This window comes from Panthera pardus, unplaced genomic scaffold (genome assembly GCF_024362965.1).
Source record: "Panthera pardus isolate Hobbes unplaced genomic scaffold, ASM2436296v1 HiC_scaffold_2, whole genome shotgun sequence".
In the NCBI taxonomy this organism is placed as follows: domain Eukaryota; kingdom Metazoa; phylum Chordata; class Mammalia; order Carnivora; family Felidae; genus Panthera; species Panthera pardus.
The window spans coordinates 122493739-122509779 of record NW_026526765.1 but is presented as its reverse complement, the minus strand read 5'-3'; the positions used below and the strand labels follow the sequence as shown (position 1 = coordinate 122509779).

Here is a 16041-nt window from a genome sequence, read left to right as displayed (position 1 = left end):
GCGCCTGGGTGGCTCAGTCAGTTAAGTGTCTGTCTCCTGATTTCAGCTCAGGTCATAACCTCACGATGTGAGAGCTCAAGCCCTGTTGTCAGGCCCCGTGCTAACAGTACAGAGCCTGGTGGGGATTCTCTGCCTCGTCTCTCTGCCGCATCCCTGCTTGTGCTCTTTCTCTCTCTCAAAATAAATAAACTTAAAAAAAATAAAACATTAAAAATAATTAGTAAAAAGTAAAAATTTTAAAAAGCCAAACATAAATCCAATGAAGCCTAGAAAGAACCCCAAGAAACATTTGGATTTCTGGAAAAACTCTCTAGAAAACACGTTATCTGTTGTTAAAAGGCACTGAATTATCAGATGCTATTTTGAAAACAGAACATATAATAATGTAATTATGAGTCATACATCAAAAATAAATATTAGGCACATAGTTTCTCAGAGTAGAGAATTTCACAGAGATCCTGCCTGATAGTTTATGGAAAGCCAAATGGTAGATAAAGGATTCTGCAGTTCAGAATGTGCCACAAAGGAAAAATAAACTATGAAGAGGCAAATTATTTTTATATGACAAATGCCATGCAAAGAATGTACTTACAATATTCAGGATTATATATTTTAATTTTTTTATGTTTATTTTTGAGAGAGAGAGAGAGAGAGACAGAGCGCTAGTGGGGGAGGGGCAGAGAGAGAGGGAGACACAGAATCCCAAGCAGGCTCTAGGTTCTGAGCTGTCAGCACAGAGCCTGACATGGGGGTCGAACTCATGAACTGTGAGATCACGACCTGAACCAAAGTTGGACACTTAACCGACTGAGCCACTCTGGAACCCCTGGGATTATATATTCTAAAGTGGAGTCATCACTTTGTAAAAGGCCTCTACATGAGAAATCAGTGCTATGTAGGCCTGCACTGTCAACTTTCAAGGACAAGTAGCCTAGTTCATTTCCTCATTTATAATTATACCAACTGAAGTACATAATTTTAATGATGACTTGTAGATTTGTTTTCTGAGAAACATCAGAGGTTATGTTCTGAACTGTCCTGCAGGTTGGTACATGACTTCCATTTTCTTATGACTCAGAATGAACCAAAAGTGTTGTTTACCTGCCCAAAATAAAATCCAAGATGAGTGGCGACGTTATCTTTTGGGTATATTTGCAAAGTATGCTCACCTGGACTCACTATTGAGAAACAAAAACATGCTCCTGATAATGTATTATGTTTGGGTGGGAAATTCTTAGAGGACATCTGAAAACACATTCTAATGGCATTTAGGGCATTCACAAATTAAGTGGCACAGGAAAGGCTGAATGAGCCTATCTTGCTTGTTTCCTTCCACTGGTGATGAAAACTACTACCATGTGCACACAAAGATCTATGTGCAAACAAATTTTTACTTCATAAGTTTTAGAAAGCAAGCAAGGACGAACCTAAATCAGTAAAGAAGCAATTTTAAAATCATGGGACATCCATATTGTATAATACTGAGCAAGTAGACACTTTTGTTACTTGGCACAATGCAGAACAGATACCCAGAACATTCTTCCTGATTAAAAACAAAGCAAAAAATTTTCTAAAATTTTGCTGAGTCAACACACATAAAACATTCCAGAGGCCCAAAATAAAGTGAAATCAAGAACTGTGAAAGTTATGCAAGTAGTAAATTTGTTTTCAACGTGAGAGTTTCTGCTGAATCCCAGAGACCTTAAGGATTCATACTGGCAAAGAAATAGGAGATAAAACCTAGAAACCAGGGACACCTGGGTGGCTCACCTGGTTAAGCATCTGACTCTTCCTTTCACCTCAGTTCATGATCTCATGGTTCCTGACATGGGAGCCCCTCGTTGAGCTCTGCACTGAAGGCATGGAGCCTGCTTGGAATTCTCTCACCCTCCCTCTCTGCTCCTTCCTTGATTGTGCTCGTGCTCTATTTCTCAAAATAAATAAACTTAAAACAAAATTGAGCCAACCTGGCTCAGTCGGTCAAGCATCCGACTTTGGCTCAGGTCATGATCTCATGGGTGAGTTCGAGCCCCACATCAGGCTCGGTGCTGACAGTTCTGAGCCTGGAGCCTGCTTCAGATTCTGTGCCTCCCTCTCTCTCTCTGTGCCTCCCAGCTTGCACTCTGCCCCTCCCTCCCTCCCTCCCTCTCTCTCTCTCTCTCTCTCCCAAAAATAAACGTTTAACCAAAAAAAAAAAACAAAACCCAAAAAAACAAAAAACTAGAAACCATCCAAAATGAGGATACTTTCAGGAGAATCCTCAGTTAGAGTCAGGTCCCTAAAGATTTCCACCTTCAGTCTAAGAGTGAAGAAACTTGCCTCTCAGCATAAAATAGAAGAAACTAGTCTGTCTATAACATAGTAGTAAATAAAGTGAATAAATAAAATGAAGACATAAAATGTCCCCTAAGCATGTATAGCCACAGGAAGGGCAGTGGGGAGATGGGCAAAATGAGTGAAGAGTAGTGGGACGTACAGGCTTCCAGTTATGGAATGAGTAAGTCACAAGGATAAAAGGTACAGCATAGGGAATATAGTCAATGGTACTGTAATGGTATTGTATGGTGACAGACAGTAGCTATACTTGTGGTGAGCATTGCAGCACATACAGAGTTGTCAAATCACTTTGTTGTACACCTGAAATTAATTAACATTATTTTTCCTTTTTGTTTTGTTTTTTCAGTTTGAGAGAGAGAAAGAGAAAGCACAATACAAGCTGGGGAAAGGAGGAGAGGGAGAGGGAGAGGGAGAGGGAGAGGGAGAGGGAGAGGGAGAGGGAGAGGGAGAGGGAGACAGAGAGACAGAAAGAGAATCCCAAGCAGGCTCCAGGCTCAGCGCAGAGCCTAACACGCAACTCGATCCCACGACCCTGAGATCATGACTCTAGCTGAAATCAAAAGTCAGACACTTGGGGCATCTGGATGGCTCAGTCGATTAAGAGTCCAACTTAAACTCAGGTCATGATCTCATAGTTCGTATGTTCAAGCTCTGCACTGGGACCCTATGCTGCCAGCTTAGAGCCTGGAGCCTGCTTCAGATTCTTTGTCTCCCTCTCTCTCTCTGCCCCTCCCTTGCTCTTGCTTTTTTTCTCTCTTAAAAATAAATAAACATTAAAAAAAAAATAGGGGTGCCTGGTGGCTTAGTCAGTTAATCATCCGACTTCAGCTCAGGTCATGATCTCAGGATTCACAGGTTCAATTCCTGCATCAGGCTCTGTGCTGGCAGCTCAGAGCCTGGAACCTGCTTCAGATTCTGTGTCTCCCTCTATCTCTGCCCCTGCTCTGCTTGTGTTCTCTCTCTCTCAAAAATAAATAAACATGAAAAAAAAAAAAAAAAAGTCAGACACTCAACCGAACGAGCTACCCAGGCTCACTGGGTTAAGTATCATGACCCAACTATGCAATCACAAAGAAATCCACCTTAAATAAAAAGACATGTATAGCTTAAAAGAAAAGGCATGATCATACCCACTAAGATGTAAATAATGAAAAAGACGGAAAACAGCAAATGTTGGAGAGGATATGGAGACACTGGAACCCTCATACATTGATGGTGGTAAGTACAATGGTGTAGCTGCTGTGGAAAACATTCTGACTGTTCTTCAAAAGGTTAAACATAGAGTTACATGTGACACAGCAATTCTACTCCTAGGAATATAGCCAAGAGAAATGAACACACACACATATATGTAAATGTTCAAAGCAGATTATTCATGATAGTCAAAACTGGAAGCAATTCAAATACCCATCAAATGATGAATGGATAAATACAATATGGTATATTCATACAACAGAATATTACTCAGCAACAAAAAGGAATAATGTACTTATACAAGGCTTCACCTGGGATTAACCTTTAAAATATAATGCTGACAGGGTAAACATAATCTCTATTACTGTATGATTCCATTTACATGAAATGTGAACAGGCAGATCCATAAAGACACAAGACTGCTTACGACCGCAGGAAGAGAGGAATATGGGATAACTGCTAATGGAGTTAGAGATTCTTTTCATAGTGAAAGAGATGTTCTGGAATTAGTGTAAGTGACTACACAATTTCACAAATCTTCTAAAAACCAATGATTTGTGCGCTTTAAAATGTTTTTGAAAGTCAATTTTATGTTACGTGAATTTTATCTTTAACAAAATAGCAAAAAGACTTAGACACTTCATACAGAAGAGGTAAAGATGACACCTAATAATATCAGGAGTTAGTAAAGAAATGCAAATTACACCCACAAGGAGAGGCTGTTGGAATGCCTAGGATTAACCACAACAAAAAAGACAATACCAAGCATTAATGAAGATGGAAAGCAACTGGAACTCTAATATTTAGATGGTTGGCAAAATAGTACAGCCGCTTTGGAAAAGAGCTGGGCAATTTCTTATAAACTTAAGCAATCGCTCACTATTCAACCCAGCAATCCCATTCCTAAGTTTATAAGCAAGAGAAATAAAAATATATGTCTATGCAAAACACACACACAAATATTCATGATTATTACATTCATAACTGCCAAAAACCAGAAACAACTCAATGTCCATCAACCAGTGAATAGACACAATGTGGTGCCGCCATACAAGGAAATGCTATTCAGCAATAAAAAGGAACAAACAAGTGATACACCTAACAACATCAAGAAATCTCAAAAGTTACGCCAAGTCAAAGAAGGACACAAATGGTTATATACAGTATGCTTCCATCTAGGTATCATTCTAAAAAAGAGAAAATAAGAGGGAAAAACAAATCAACAGTCACCAGGTAGTAAGGGTGAAGAGAGAAGAATGAATAAGGAATGTTTTAAGGGGATGTAAATATTTCATCACTAGGCTGCGGTGTTAATTACACAATCACATACATTTGTCAAAACGTATAGAACTGTGTGACTAAAAAGGGTAAATTTTAGGGCTGCCTGGGTGACTCAGTTGGTTAAGTGTCCAACTTCAGCGTAGGTCATGATCTCACGGTTCATGAGTTCGAGCCTGTGAGTTTGAGCCCAATATCGGGCTCTATGCTAACAGCTCAGAACCTGGAGCCTGGAGCCTGCCTCAGATTCTTGGTCTCCCTCTCTCTCTCTGCCCCTCCCACTCTCGCACTCTGTCTCTCAAAAATAAACATTAAAAAGAATTCTTTTTTTAAAAAAAGGGTAAATTTTATTCTATGTAAACTATACTACAAAAATGAAAAATGAGGAAATGACTTTATTTCCAACAAAATGAAAATAATAGATTAATGCTAAAATGACATTAATGTAATATTTAAGAGTTCCAGGGGCATCTGGGTGGCTCAGTCGATTAAGCATCCTGCTTAGGCTCACGTCATGATCTCACAGTTTATGAGTTGGAGCCCTGCACCAGGCTCTGTGCTGACAGCTCAGAGCCTGGAGACTGCTTTGGATTCTAGGTCTCCCTCTCTCTCTCTGTCCCTCCCCTGCTCATGCTCTCTCTCCTCTCTCAAAAATAAACAAACTTTAAATAGACTCTCAAAGTGACTAAGGAAAGAACATCCATTTTTTTAAATTATGAAATAAAATCAGCAAGATGCATAATCAAGAATACCTGATAACAAAAAGAACCAAATTCTGGAAAATAAAAGTAACAAAAATAATTACAACTACAAAAATTAGTTGAGATACATGAGATAAAAAGATGTAAAATGTTTCCATATGATTTTACTCATACCTATAATTTAAGAAACAAATGAGCAAAGGAAAAAAGAGAGAAAGACTCTTAACTACAGAGAACTGATAGTTACCAGAAGGGAGGGGGTGGGAGGATGGGTCAAACAGGTGATGAAGATTAAGGGCTGCATTTGTCATGATCAGCACTAGGTGACATATGGAATTGTTGAGTCACTATGTTGTACACCTGAAGCTCAGATAACACTGTATGTTAACTACACTGGAATTATAATTTAAAAATAAACAAAAATTAAAACATTACTATAAAATGTTAAAAAAAAGGTGTAAAATGTGCAGTCAAAAACATAAAACATGGTGGGGGAGGAGTAATAATTTTGAGCTCTACAACGGGGTCAAACTTAAGTTATTATTAACTTAAAATAGATTGTTTCAGGTATGTCATCGTATGTAAGCCACATAGTAACCACAAAGCAAAAATCTATAGTAAATATACAAAAATAAAGAGAAAGGAATATAAGCATACCACTAAAAAAAATCAGACCACAAAGGAAAAGAGCAAGAGAAGAAGCAAGGAACAGAAAACCAGAGGGGCACGTGGGTGGCTCACTGGGTTAAGCATCCTACTTTGGCTCAGGTCATGATCTCATGGTTTGTGAATCTGAGCCCTGCATTGGGCTCCCTGCAGTCAACATGGAGTCCACTTTGGATCCTCTGTCCCCTTCTTTCTCCACCCCCCACCAAAAATAAACATTAAAAAAAAAAGAAAAGAAAAGAAAACCATGAAAACAACAAATGGCAATAAGCACGCATCAATAATTAAATGAAAACAGACTAAATTCTCAAGTCAAAAGACATAGAGTAAACAAATAAAAAACACATACGACCCAGCTCTGTGCTACCTACAAGATACTCCCTCTAGAGGCCTCTAGGTGGCTCACGGTTGAGCACCTGACTCGATTTTAGCTCAGGTCATGATCCCAGGGTCGTGGGATCAAGTCCTTCATCAGGCTCTGCACTGAACATGGAGTCTGCTTAAGATTTCTCTCCCTGTGTCCTTCTCCACTGCTCATGCACGCACACTCTCTAAAATAGAATAGAATAGAATAGAACAGAACAAAACAAAATAAAATAAAATAAAAATAAAACAATTAAAAAAAACACACAAGATACTCCCTCTAAATGTAAAGACATATGCAAACCTAAAGTGAAAGGACACAGAAAGATATTCCCAGGCAAATGGAAACCACAAGAAAGCTGGAGCATTTATACTTACATCAGACAAAATAGACTTACAATAAAAACTGTAACGACAAACCAAAGAGGGCACTACACACTGATACAGGGATCAATCCAGTAAGACAATACAACATTTGCAAACTTTTTTTGCACCAATCATAAGAGCACCTAAATATAAAGCAAATGTTATCAAATCTAAAGGGAGAAATAGACAGCAATACAATAATGGCAGAGCACTTTAATGCCCCCACTTAAATCAATGGATAGATTATTCAGACAGAAAATCACTAAGGAAACGTCACCCTTAACGACATGTAACACCAAATAGACTTACCACATATTTACAGAACATTCCATCCAAAACCAACAAAATACATTTTTCTCAATTGCATATGGAACATTTTCCAAGTTAGATCATATGCTGGGCTACAATAAGTTTTAATAAATTTGAGAACTGAAATCATATAAGCATCTTTTCACGAAACTAGAAATTACATGAATAAAACCGGGAAACTCACAAATATGTGGAGACTAAACGACATGCCACTAAACAATCAATGCACCAAAGAAATCAAAAGAGAAATCAAAACATACCTGGCATAAATGAAATTGGAAAAGCAATGTAACAAAATTTACATGATGCAGAAAAAGCAGTTCTAGGACAGAAGTTCACAACAATAAATGTCTATCGCAAGAAACAAGAAAAATCTCAAATAAACCACTTAACTTCATACCTCAAGGAACTAGGGGGGAAAGAAAAGCCAAAACAAGGCTCAAAGTTAGTAAAAGGGAGGCAATAACAAAGATTAGAGCAGAAATAAATGAAAGTAAAAAGACAATAAAAGAGACTAATGAAATTAAAATCTGGCTCTTTGAAAAGATAAACAAAATAGACAATCTTATAGCTAGACTCACCAAGACAAAAAAGAGACAACTCAACATCAGAAATGAAAGAGATATTATGATTGATACCACAGAAATACAGAAGATCATAAAAGACTGAACAATTGTATAGCAGCAAATTGGACAGCCTAGAGGAAATGGATGAATCCCTAGAAACAAATAAACACGACTGTTTATACAATTGTGAATAAACAGAAAATCTGAATAGATGATGACTAGGAAAGAGAAATCAGAAACCTCCCAACTAGTCAATGGATGGATTCAAAGATGAATTCTACCAAAAATTCAAGGAAGAATTAGTATAAGTCCTTTTCAACCCAACTCTTCCAAAAAATAGAAGAGGAGGAAACACTCTCAAGTTCATTTTAGGGGGCCAGCATTACTGTGATACCACAAACAGATAAGGTCATCATGAGAAAAGAAAATTATGGGCTCATATTCCTGATGAACACAGATACAAAAATCTTCACAAAATGTTAGCAAACCGATTTCAACAAAAATTAAGAGGATCATACACTGGGGGGACTTCCAGAGAAAATGGCATAGTAGGACTCACCTCATCTCACACATACACCTAGATAACACCAACATCAGTGTAAATAACCCAGAAAACAACTTGAAGGCTGGAGGAACAGACCGCCCCCAGCTCAATGTAGAGAAAGGGCCACACTGAAGAGGATAAGAAGGGTGGAAATGCAATTGAGAGCTAAATAGACCCACAGGACTGTCTGGGGAAGGGAGGGACCAGCAGGTGCAGAGAGGGGAGATGATCAGATCCCCAACCCAGGCACCCCACGCACCCCATGCACCGGGTACCCACATGGGGAAAAAACTAATCCCCATAACATGTGGCTTTGAAAACCACAGGGGCCTAACAATCAGTAAGGCTTAACACATGGAATTTTAAAAATCAGAAAGAAGACTCTGTTCTAGGAGAGCAGGGAGGGTGGAGTACCTTTCCTTAAAGAGACAGCACAACAAATAGCCTCACTGATATACAGCACAAAAGCAGAAATTAGAAAACGCCGGGGGGGGGGGGGGGGGGGGGTGTATAACGAGAAGATTAATGGTTGATGTCAGAGTGCATACTGGAGAGGTAGGGATCTTTGGGACACTTCTCCAAGAATAAAAGAGCTGCCGGGTGCCATTTCTCTCCCTTGTCCTCCAGCCTAGAAACACCTGCAGAAATCAGCACAGCACCTACAAGCTCCATGGTGCTTGCTAACAGCATCCCCCACCACAAGCACTTCTGCAGTTTCTGCCCCCTCCAACCTGGCAGGCCTCACCAACAGTTTTCTCAGGTGACTGCAATGGACCTTTGCAGACCATGCATACACCATGTGCCCTATGCTCCTATTCTACTGCTGACATGCCCCCTCCAATACACCCTTGTTCAGAACCCATCCAAAGCGGTGCCACAATAGTATACAAGCAGTCCCAACAGAGACCAGCACCACTCCAAAGTGACTCCTGCCCCAGGGAGAAGGGAAGATAACCCCACACACTACTCCCAACTGCAGCCCCAACTGGAGGCAAACTGGGTCCCAGGCAAACTGACTTCAGGCCCAGTCTAGCAACAAAAATTTCTCAGGGGATGACAAAGGGAGAGTACCCTGAGGTTCAGTTCTACTACATCTCTGGCAAACACCTGGTCTGACTCAACTCAAGCACAAGACAAACCCAGACTGGCCCACTAACAACACAGGGACCAAACCCTGCCCACAACAGGCAAAGAGAGCCATTATGGGATGACTGGACTGAAGGCAAACACAGATCAGCCACAAGAGCGGGGCACACACAACACACATAGGAGACCCTGAAGCACCAAGTCTGTTGAATGGGGAACACTGCACTGGAAGGCACCACAAGACCTAGTCTTCATCAGGCCACTACTTTCAAGACAGGAAAAATAGCTGACTTTCCTAACACAGAAACAGACACAGAGTTAGACAAAATGAGGACATAGAGTATGTCCCACATTAAATAGGACAAAATCATAGCAAAAGAGCTAAGTGAAATGGAGAAGTAATATGCCTGATAGAGAATTTAAAGTAATGGTCACAAAGATACTTACTAGACTTGAGACAAGACTGGAGGACCTCAGTGAGACCATCAACAAAGAGAAAAAAAAAACAACATAAAAATGAATCAATAAGAAATGAAGAACAATAACTGAAATTAAAAACAGACCAGTGCTCACTTGGGCAGGATATATACTAAAATTTGAACAATACAAAAAAGATTAGCATGGCGCCTGCACAAGGATGACATGCAAATTTGTGAAGTGTTCCACATTTAAACACACACACACACACACACACACACACACACACACACACACACACAGAAACACACACACGCACCCCAGGTGGAATAAACAGACCAGGGGAAGCAGAAGGAATCATCAACCTGAAGGACAGAGTAATGGAAAGCAATCAAGTTGAAGAGGATTCAGAACAAAGAATTTAAAATGCAATAGACTTGGGGAACTCAATGACACCATCAAGTGTAGTAACATTCACATTTTAGGGATCCCAGGAGAAGAGAGAGAAAAGAGGGCAGAAAACGTATTTGAAGAAATAATACTTGAAAACTTCCCAAATCTGGGGAAGGAAACAGAAATCCAGATCCAGAAGGCTGACAGCCCCCAACAAAATCAACCCAAGAAGGTCCACAACAAGACAAAGAATAATTAAAAAGCCAAAATGCCATGATAAAGACAAAAATTTAAAGACATTAAGAGGAGTGTCTGGGTGGCTCAGTGTGTTGAGCATCTAACTCTGGCTCAGGTCATGATCTTGCAGTTCATGGGTTCGAGGGCCACAAAGGGCTCTCTGCTGTCAGTGAAGAGCCTACTTCAGATCTTCTGTCCCCCTTTCCCTCTGCCTCTCTCTCTCTCTCTCTCTGAAAAATAAACATTGGGGCGCCTGGGTGGCTGAGTCGGTTAAGCATCCGACTTTGGCTCAGGTCATGATTTCACAGTTTGTGAGTTCGAGCTCCACATCGGGCTCCGTGCTAATCGCTCGGAGCCTGGAGCTTGCTTCGAATTCTGTATCTCACTCTCTCTGCCCCTCCCCCCCTCAAAAATAAATAAACATAAATAAACAAACATTAAAAAAATTTATTTTTTTTCTTGAAATTCGCTTTGTTTTTTTATTTATTTTTTATTTTTTAATATATGAAATTTACTGTCAAATTGGTTTCCATACAACACCCAGTGCTCATCCCAAAAGGTGCCCTCCTCAATACCCATCGCCCACCCTGCCCTCCCTCCCACCCCCCATCAACCCTCAGTTTGTTCTCAGTTTTTAACAGTCTCTTATGCTACAAACATTAAAAAAATTTAAAGGGGCATCTGGGTGGCTCAGTTGGTTAAGCATTTGACTCTTGATTTCAGCTCAGGTCATGATCTCAAGGTTCGTGAGTTTAAGCCCCACATTGGACTCCACAATTATGCAGAGCCTACTTGGACGTTCTCTCTCTTCCTCTAACCCTCTCCTGCTCATGCTCTCTGTCTCAAAATAAATAAACAAGAAAGAAAAGGAAAGAAAAGGAAAGGAAGGGAAGGGGAAAGGAAAGGAAAGGAAAGGAAAGGAAAGGAAAGGAAAGGAAAGGAAAGAAAAGAAAAGAAAAGAAAAGAAAAGAAAAGAAAAGAAAAGAAATTTCCCAGAATAGGAAATAAAGAGCTTCCCAGACAAACAAAAGCTAAAGGAATTAATCACCACTAAACAAGCCCTACAAGAAATGTTAAATGGAACTTTCAGTGGAAAGACTATAAGTAGAAGAAAAATAGGAAGCACAAAGCAGTAAAATTGGATTTATCTATAAAAATCAGTGAGGTGGGGACGACCGGGTGGCTCAGTTGATTGTTCGACTTTAGCTCAGGTCATGATCTCACAGTTCATGAGTTTCAGACCTGCAGCGGGCTCTCTGTTGTCAGTGTGGAGCCCACTTTGGATCCTCTGTCCCTTCTCTCTCTGCACCTCCTCTGCTCACTCTCCCTCTCTCTCAAAAATAAACACACACAAAAAAAGAGTCATGTGATTCACAAAATAAAAGAATGTAAAGTATGACACCATATACCTAAAAAATGGAGAGGAAAGAATGGGTTCAAACTTAAGCAACCATCAACTTAATATACACTGCTACATGCATAAGATATTATATAGAAACCTAATGGTAACCACAAATCAAAAATCAGTAGAAGACACACAAAAATAAAGAGAAAGGAATCCAAGTATATCATTAAAGAAAGCCAGCAAACCATGAGAGAAGAGATCAAAGGAAGAAAGGCACAGAGAAGAAATACAAAAACAACCATTAAGTAACAAAAGAGCAGTAAGTACATATCTGTCAATAACTTTGAATTTATATGGACGAAAATACTTGAATCAAAAGACATAGGGTGACGGAATGGATAAAAAGGCAAGACCCATCTATATGCTGCCTACAAAAGATTCATTTCAGACCTAAAGACATGCAGATTGAAGTGAAAAGAAAGCCAGGGTAGCAATATTTACATTGGATAAAATAGATTTTAAAAGACCATAACAAGAGACAAAAAAACACTATATAATCATAAAGGGAACAATCCAACAAGAAGATATCACAGTTGTAGACATTTACATACTCTACATAGGAGCACCCAAATACATAAAATAGCTAATAACAAACATAAAGGAAGTAATCAATACCAATAAAAGTAGGAGACTTTAACACATTCTTTTCAAGTGCACAAGGAACAGTCTCAGGAAAAGATCATTTATTAGGTCACAAAACAAGTTTTAACAAATTCAAAAACACTGAAGTCATACCATGGAATCTTTCTGATTATAACATTACGAAACTAGAAATCAATCTCAAGAAAAAAGTCTGGAAAGAACACAAATACACGGAGGTTAAACAATATGCTACTAAACAATGAATGGGTCAACCAAAAATTCAAAGAGGAAATAAAAAACTCATCATCAGAGATATAAACAAATCAAAACCACAAAATGAGGTACAACCTCACACCTGTCAGAATGGCTAAAAGTAAAACTCAAGAAACAACAGATGTTGGCAAGGATGTGGAGAAAGGGAAACACTTTTGCACTGCTGGTGTAAATGCAAACTGGTGAAGCCACTCTAAAAAACAGTATGGAGGTTCCTCAAAAAATTAAAAATAAAACTACCCTACAACCCAACAATGGCACTACTAGGTATTTATCCAAAGGAAACAGAAATGCTGATTCAAAGGAGCACATGCACCCCAATGTTTATAGCAGTGCTATCAACAATAGTCAAATTACGGAAAAGGTCCAAATGTCCAACAACTGAGGAATGGATAAAGATGATGTGGCAAATATATACATATGTATGTATACATATATATATGTATACATACACACACACACACACACACACACATATATATATATATATACACACAATGGAATATTACAAGGTGATCAAAAAAAATGAGATCTTGCCATCTACAACAACGTGGATGGAACTTGGGTGTGTTATGCTTAGCAAAATAAGTCAGAGAAAGACAAATACCATATGATTTCACTCATATGTGGAATTTAAGAAACAAATAGAATAACACAGGGGAAGGGAAGGAAAAGTAAGATAAAAACAGAGAGGGAGGCAAACCCTAAGAGACTCTTAAAGACAGAGAACAAACTGAGGGTTGCTGGAGAGAAGGTAGGTGGGAGGGATGGGTAAATGGGTGCTGGGCATTAAGGAGGGCACTTATTGAGATGAACGCTGGGTGTTAAATGTAAGTGATGAATCACTGGGTTCTACTCCTAAAACAAATACTACACTGTATGTGAACTAATTTTAACTTACTTATTTTTAAAAATTTTTAAATTAATTTATTTATTTGGGGGGCAGGGGTAGAGAGAATCCCAAGCAGGCTCTACACTATCAGCACGGAATCTGACACAAGGCTCAATCTCACTAACTATGAGATCATGATCTGAGCCGAAATTAAGAGGTGTGCGCTCAACCGAATATGCCACTGAAGTGCCCCTTGTGTTTATTTTTAATTTATTTATTTAAATTCAAGTTAGTTGGGGCATGTGGGCGGCTCAATCAGTTAACTGTCCGACTCTTGATTTTGGCTCAGATCAGGATCCCACGATCCCTCAGGTCATGGGATTGAGTCCCGCATCGAGATCCATGCTCAGAGTGGAGCCTGCTTAAGATTCTCTCTGCCTCTCTCTCTGCCCATCTCCCCTGCTCATACTCTCTCTCTAAAATAAAATTAAGGGGAGCCTGAGTGGCTCGGTTGGTTCAGTGTCTGACTTTGGCTCAGGTCATGATCTCATGGCTCATGAGTTCAAGCCCTACATCAGGCTCTGTGCTGACAGCTCAGAGACTGGAGCCTGCTTCAGATTCTGTCTCCATCTCTCTCTGCCCCTCCCCTTCTCATGCACTCTCTCTCTCTAATATAAATAAATATTTTTAAAAAATTTTTTACAAAGTTTTAAAAAAATGAATAAAATAAAAATAAGATAAAAATTAATTAATAAAAAAAATACATGGTGGGTACCTGGGTGGCTTAGTCAGTTAAGTGTCAGACTTCAGCTCAGGTAATGATCTCACGATTCATGAGGCTGAGCCCTGCTAACAGTGTGGAGCCTGCTCAGGATTCTATCTCTCCCTCTCTCTCTGCCCCTCCCCACCCTCAAAAAAAAAAAAACTTTAAAAAATTATGATAATAAATCATAAAAAATCGTAATAAAATAAATAAACTACATGGAGACAAATGAAAATGAAAGCACAAGGGTCCAAATCCTTGGGATGCAGTATAAGTCATTCTAAGAAAGAAATTTAGAGCAATACAGGCCTACTTCAAGAAGTAAAAAAAAAAAATCACAAATAAACAACCTAACCTTACAGCTAAAGGAACTAGAAAAGAACAAACAAAACCCAAAACCAGTAGAAGGAAGAAAATAATAAAGATTAACAGTAGAAATAAACAAAATAGAAACTAAAAAACAATATAACAGATCAATGAAACCAGGAGCTGGTTCTTTGTTTTTGTTGTTGTTCTTGTAGTTTGTTTTAAAGATTTTTTTTTTTATCATTTTTAAGTAATCTCTACACCCAACATGGGGCTCGAACTCACAACCATGGGATCAAGAGTCACAAGTTCCACCAACTAAGCCAAGAGCTGGTTCTTTGATAAACTTTTAGCCAGACTCATATATGTAAAAAAAAAGAGAGAGAGCGAGAAAGAAGACCCAAAATCAGAAATCAAAGAAAACAAGTAACAACTGACTCTACATTAATACAAAAGATTATAAGATAATATCACAAAAAATTATATGCCAACAAACTGGACAACCAAGAAGAAACTGATAAATTCCCAGAAACATATAACTTCCCAAAACAGAATCAGGAAGAAACAGAGAATTTGAACAGACCAGCAGTGACATTGAATCTATAATCCAAAAACTCCCAACAAACAAAAGTCCATGACCAGACAGCTTCATATGTGAATTCTACCAAACATTTAAAGAAGAGTTAATATCTCTTCTTTATTCCAAAAAATAGAAAAGGAAAACTTCCAAATTCATTCTATGAGGCCAGCATTACCCTGATACCAAAACTAGATAAAGACACTGTGGAAAAAAAAGAACTACAGGCCAATATCTCTCACGAACATTGATACAAAAATCCTGAACAAAATATTAGCAAAGTGAAACCAACAATTCATTAAAAAAATCATTCATCCAGGCACCTGAGTGGCTCAGGTCATGATCTCACAGTTTGGTTCATCTGCTCTCCACACAGAGCCCATTTCAGATCCTCTGTCTCCCTCTCTCTGCCCCTCCCCCACCCGTTCTTCCGTGCTCTCTCTCTCTCTCTCTCTCAAAAAAAATAAACATTAAAAAAAAAAATCATTCACCACGATCAAGTGGGATTTATTCCCAGAATGCAATGATGGGTCAATATTTGCAAATCAATCAACATGACACATCACATCAACAACAAAGGAAAGGATAAGAACCATCATATCATTTCAACAGATGCAGAAAAAGCATTTGACCAAGTATAACATCCACTCACGATACAAACCCTCAAAATAAGTAGGTTTTGGAGGGAACATACCTCAGCATAATAAAGGCCATATATGAAAAACCCACAGCCAACATCATACTCAGTAGTGAAAAATGGAGAGCTTTCCCCTAAAATCAGGAATAAGACTAAGATGTCTATTCTCACCATTTTTACTTAACACAGTATTGGAAGTTTAGTCATAG

At 38.9% G+C, this 16041-nt stretch overlaps 1 protein-coding gene and 1 non-coding gene across 2 annotated transcripts in view; one reads left to right on the top strand and one right to left on the bottom strand.

The window, feature by feature from the left end:
• The window catches only part of PFDN1 (prefoldin subunit 1), a 72562-nt gene that overhangs the window by 38308 nt on the left and 18213 nt on the right, over positions 1–16041 (bottom strand). The window lies entirely within an intron of this gene.
• Positions 9976–10082, top strand: LOC128778403 (U6 spliceosomal RNA). Its single transcript, XR_008423994.1, has one exon. It is a non-coding gene; the product is annotated as a U6 spliceosomal RNA (small nuclear RNA).